The sequence below is a fragment of the Ctenocephalides felis genome, unplaced genomic scaffold (assembly GCF_003426905.1).
Source record: "Ctenocephalides felis isolate EL2017-DRISC unplaced genomic scaffold, ASM342690v1 CF-g0.4_SCAFFOLD_01492, whole genome shotgun sequence".
NCBI classification, from domain to species: Eukaryota; Metazoa; Arthropoda; class Insecta; order Siphonaptera; family Pulicidae; genus Ctenocephalides; species Ctenocephalides felis.
Window position 1 is genome coordinate 40,519,284 of NW_020537646.1, and position 6,305 is coordinate 40,525,588.

A 6,305-nucleotide genomic window follows, 5' to 3' on the forward strand; every position below is an offset into this window, starting at 1 on the left:
AAATATTCAAAACGTGAAGATATGCAAAAATTTTCATTTTCGATTTTCGACCCTTACTATAATTATCCTAGGGGAAGTTAAAAATAATATTGATATTTAGTATCAAACTCACTTAAGAATATATAATAGTGGCTTCCAACCTTTATTGCACGGCGACCCTTGCTCTAATAAAAATAATTGTTATAAAGACTCAACAGATATCAGGTTACACATAATATGCATATTATGTAAAAAAAGCATAAAAACTTATTTTTTGTTTATTTTTTTAAAACATTTCAAAATTTTGGTATTTTTGACAATAGTATTCTGGAACAGGTGTGCGCGCCCCCCTTAGAACAGCCTGGCGCCGCCTGAGGGGTTGCGAAGCACATATTGGAAACCGCGGATTAATTCATTTCAATAATGAAACAAATATAAAAAAACGTATTGTAGATATTGCTGTTATATAATAAAATTCAAATCTGTAATTCATTGGAGAATATAAGACTTAACATTCTATTTTTATCAAATTTATTATACCACTTTGAACTAACTAGCTTATACGCACATAAAATTTAGTTTTGGTCACAAAACAGTGAGTGTCATCTCATCTACATTAGCCACTATCATAAGAATTCGTAGCTGTAACACATTTGTAGTGTTGTATTTCCACAGAGAATATTTTGACAGTAAACAATGAAAATATTATTGTAGACATAAGCTTATTATAGTTCAGTGTTTATAATTTCATGTAAATGCAAAATAATCAAAAACGTGTAAAACGATTTAATAGAATTTGAATAATTTGTAACTAAATTGAATAATGGTACATTTAGATATATTAAACATTCATTAAACTAATTAGAATTGACATGCATTGTGTATATAAATCTGTCCCGAGGCTTGAGGTCATACAACCATAAAATTGCACAATAGCCCCGTAATACTATCACCATTTAGTGAATGGTAAAATGAACGGCCAGTAAACTCTTCAGAGATTAGGTTCTGAGAAGTTTGCATAATATTATACGTATATGTTGATTATTATGAACCTATTAGCCAATTTAATTAAGAATCTGCGAACGGTATGCAATTTTCATCGAAATGTGGGACATGTTTGAGAATTCTTTGTTTTGTTTTATAATAAAAAGGTGCACCGCACGTTAACCATAAAATTTATAATACTTTCGCATATGACAACGAACGGCCTTCTAGCTGAAGATTTGCTTGTCTAATGCGTACGATTCTGAAATTCCCCAGCGTATGCTATTTATCATATTTCCATTTCGTAATGAATATACTGTACATGCAATGTACTAAAAAACTTATAGAACAAACTATATGCGAAAAATAAAATAATTCTTGATACAAACACTCACAAACACGCGGTCAGTATCCGCGCGAGTATTGTGAAAGCAACAGACGAAACACTGCGGTTAAATGTCACACGGGTTTTCGTACACGAACACTTCACAAGTTATTACTGACTACTTCCTTGTGGAGAAAAATTGTTAACTCTTTTCATATAAATTTAAATTCGATTATAAACTTTCTATATTCGTTGCAGTTTTCGAGAATGCGATAGTACCGTATCGAGCGTGTCGAACACGACTGGCCGCCTGTGACTGTTCGGCGAGCTGCGCTAAACCTGGAAAGAGACAGTGAGGTTTTAGTTCACTTATCAGAGTGAGATTCAGTAGGTACGAACTGCTGAAATGGTTTTCTGCGTTTTCTCATTAGAAACTTTTCTTTTAATTGCGAATATATTTCATGCAATTAAATTGATTTTAATAATAATTATATAAACTTTTGTACGTGACCATTAGCTATTTATTGCTAGGTGAAAATACTGTATGATAACAGTATTTTCAGTGTATTAAACAGCAGATTTCACACTGGCAACAATATATATTAAATATATATTCAGAAATTTTATTACACATAAATAATTTGAATTCAACATATTTTTTGCGCTGTTTATTGATATTAAGTTAAAGTAATCGCAAAAAAATCGAAAATGAAATTTTTTATATATCTTTACGTTTCAAAGGTTTCTGAACATTTTGGCATACCTTAGAAAAAATGGATGTATGTGTGCGTGTATGTGTGTGTGTATGTGTGTGTGTGCGCGGATACAAGTTTTCGTCGACGATTTCGGGAACACCGATCAACCGATTTGAATAATTCAAAAAACATTCGATTCGTATTGACAAGGAGACGTGCTGATTAGTTTTTGGCGAAGGCAGGTCTAGCCGTTCCGAAGATACAGGGCAAAAAGTGCCGAAAACGGTAACTCAGTTTTCAAGAGAACAGAGCTTCCGATTTTAATAAATCAAAAAACATTTCACTTGTATTGACAAGATGAAGAACTGATTAAATTTTTGGGAAGGCAGATACAACGGTTAAGGACTCTCAATGCAAATAAGTTAAAAAAATGTCAATTGGCGGTCAAAAATGGTTATTGGGCATATGTACATCAAATTATCAGATATTTTATAGAGATTTTAATAATGTGTACACATTTTGTGTAAACTTTTTTGAGTTCCGTACCAAGATTTTTAATTATGGTACGGGAAGTTCCAGCAATTTGCCTTAAGGCACGATGCCATGCACCCCACTAGTTTGTATGTTTATTCAAAGGTTTTTGAACAATAAAGTTTGTAATAAAGTAAATCCCGAAACGTGTATACCGTGTATACGTGTATATAATGTATACCAGATCCTATTATCTCATAACCAGAACAAAATCCGCGTTTAGAAGTGTAAGTTAGGGGCCCTATGGTAGTCGCAAAAAATATTGTCAAATGTTTTATGTTGGTTACTAAGAAACGTCAGTGTTATTTTTGTGTCAGTTGAGAAAATGTGTATCTTCTGTCCATTTGTGTTTGTACATTTGTTAATAAAGATTTCCTTATGAATTGCTCTCAAAATGCATAGCCCTTTGACAGTATGAATAGAACAGCTTCAAACTCATATGGAGGACATAATTACTACGTAGTGCATTGACACATTAGTCTAATCAAAATACACTCTAAGGAAAGAGGCCAGTTCTAGGAAATTGTGACAGACGATGTAATAAACTACAACTAAAATGCTTTATTCACAAAATTTTAATTTATATTAAAAAGCTAAAAAAGTGTAGAAGTTATTCTAGAAGATTAGATTGTGATTTATATTTAGACCGGCAGTGTGTTTGTTGATTTATATTTCGATTTGATTGTATATTTATTATAATATAATATTATCTATTTTATTTTTGTTATTGTGTTATGTTGTGTTATTAGAAAGCATAATACGAGTGTAATGCCAAATTTAATTTCAAATACCCAATTACTAAAATTCATTAATTTTTAATTCAAATTTGGCGCCATTAATTTGAATGCCAAAAGCAGCGCTCTCACGTCTGAGTGTAGGACACTTTACCTATCCCTTCTGAAGGTAAAAACCGGAGGAAAACGTTTATATAAGGGCTTCTTAAACTATGGGTCGCGACCCCAAATATTTATATCATATCATAACATCACGTCTTGATTTTAAAATGTTCTCAACGAATTCTCAAACTATATATTTTCATATGAATATGTATATCGTTACCAAATAAATAAATCATTTTAAAATATTATTTAATTTTTTTTTATATGTGTGGGATCGCAATCGTAAATGGGGTCCCGAAGAACAAAAGTTTAAGAAGCCCTAGTCTAAATGAATACATGATAATTTCTAATATTATCTAGGATTTGGCTACTATGGCCAACAACGGTGGCAATACACAACGTGCATTTGTCATTTCAATCATACAAAATATAGATAAAATTGCAACACTTTTTTTCCCCGACATAGATTTCAGAAATGTTTGAGACAACACTATTAAAACACATTCTCTGATGAAAAATAGAATTGGTTTTCAACGCCAATTATTGCAAAAACAAAAGTGAAATACAATCACAACTATTCTCATATGTACTACGGGCATTTGTGATGTAATTACTCCTTATAACCACCTAGCATTATTAGAAGGCAGCTCGGAGGTTGTCCATTTTCTTTGCGGTGAGATTTTTAGAAATATTTCTAATAGTAATGTGATATATATATATATATATATATATATATATAATATATATATAATGTGACGTAAGACTATATTTTCGATCATATTTAAGGCGAAAACTAACTGAGCTGCTATATGAAGAACCCCAAAAAATTAAAATGCGTATAAAATTGTTTTTGAATACAGGTGCTGTAATTAGATATTACAAGTATTCTTGCCGAAAACTATTAAAATTCACACAAATTTATCAGTATCATTTTATATCTGTTACACTTATTAACAAGACAAAGACAAATCTATTTGTAATCATATATCGTACGTAAGCTCATTTTATTTTAACGTTTATATAATACTAAACTACCAATCAACTAAATAATGGGATTTGCAATTATGTATATATAATAACTATAATAAAAGCTAATTAAACTCTAATGACTCCAAACGCTTCTTTGATAAATCCATGAAATTAAAATAATAGATATGGATTATTTATATTCATTGTTATATTCGATTCTATAAGCAGTACAAAATATCGCTTTGTTTTTTATATAATTTTCATGAAGTTCATAGAAAGTTAATTTTCAAAAGATGCCAAATTTTTCCACTCCAATAGATCACGTCGTTACGGCTAATTTTTTTGGTACAAAGTATATTTTAGAATAATTGAATTAAACAATTTTGCAAAGTGGTTTCGTTACTTGTAAATAGAAAAGAATAGATCTAGCTATTCTAATTACTATTTCTAATAGTATCTAAATATTTTTAAATTAAATCAGGGCTTCTTAAACTTTTGTTCTTCGGGACCCCATTTACGATTGCGAATTTCTTGGCAATCCCATTTATGACTGCGAAAATATGAAAAAAATAAAACTAATATTTTTAAATATTTTATATTTGCTAACAATATACATATACATATACACATAAAATTATATAGTTTAGGAATTCGTTGAGAACACACAAAAATCAAGGCGTGATGTTATAAAACGATATAAATATTTGATATTAAAAACACTTGCTACACCGGAATTTTTCCCCGCGACCCCATTTGAGTTTGCGACCCATAGTTTAAGAAGCCTCGGAATAAATCAATTCCTTCCAATAAATTGTCAAACTAAATTTTTGGTAACTAAATTTTAAAATACCATAAAATTTTCGTTATCATTTTAGGATAATACCTACATTCTTCCGGATCTCAATTATCCAATCGCAACGATTTTTTCACTATATAATGAAAAAAATCTTGCAAAATAACGACAATATAACCATTGTCTTTCGCAGCAAGTTCACTAAACTTTGCATTTGCAATGTTTGACGCAATTTTAAAACGACAAATGAAATACTAAAATCGCATGGACAGTGAAGAACAACCGGTTTGCGAATAAATTTTTATGAAAGGGACATAACTGTTACTTTTATAGATAGATATATAGATGACACAGTTTCAATGACTCAAAAATCGCAATCGAGAAATTGAATGATGTTTAGTGTGGAAAAAGGTGGAAATATGGTGAAAACAATCATCATATTTTAATTATGAAGCTTCGTTCATTTATCACGTAATAAACTATCAACTTTGCGTGATCAAAAGCAAATATATGTACATACGTCAATTTCCAAATGGTATCAAGTGGTTTATAACTATCATTGTAAGTATTGCATATCAAATCATCTTATTTATGATTGCCAGCAATTATGTATTTAGTAAAAATAAATATAAGTTTTAATTTTATAGCTGCTGTACCTGATATAATGAGGAACTATCTTTCCATAATACAATATTTTTTTGTATTTTCTCATACAATTATTAAATTCTAAGTATTCCATTGGAATAATAATAAAGTAATGATGACACTTTATTTCATTACATGTTTTTAATTATTATTTATTTTAAACGTTATTTTATAAGAATAATTTTAATTAGTTTCTTTAGCATAATATATTTTATTCCAACATTAATACAAGAATATACTTTTTTTGATTATGAATAATGTCAATTATAAAATAAAAACTATTTTATGGCAATTTCGATTATATACTTGAAACTTTTACAACACTAGCGTTTTTATTCCAGACACAAAAAGGATGGTGATAAAAATGGTGAAGTAAAAAATTGTATTTTGGGTGATTACTCGAAGTAATATCGATCTTGTGCAATTTTGAAATTTCAGTTGGTCTCTTTCTCAATCCATTGATCTCACAGACATGAATCTTTCGTTTTGATTTTTTTAATAGCAATCTGATGAGTCCTATAAGGTGTTGGTCTAATTTTACTTAA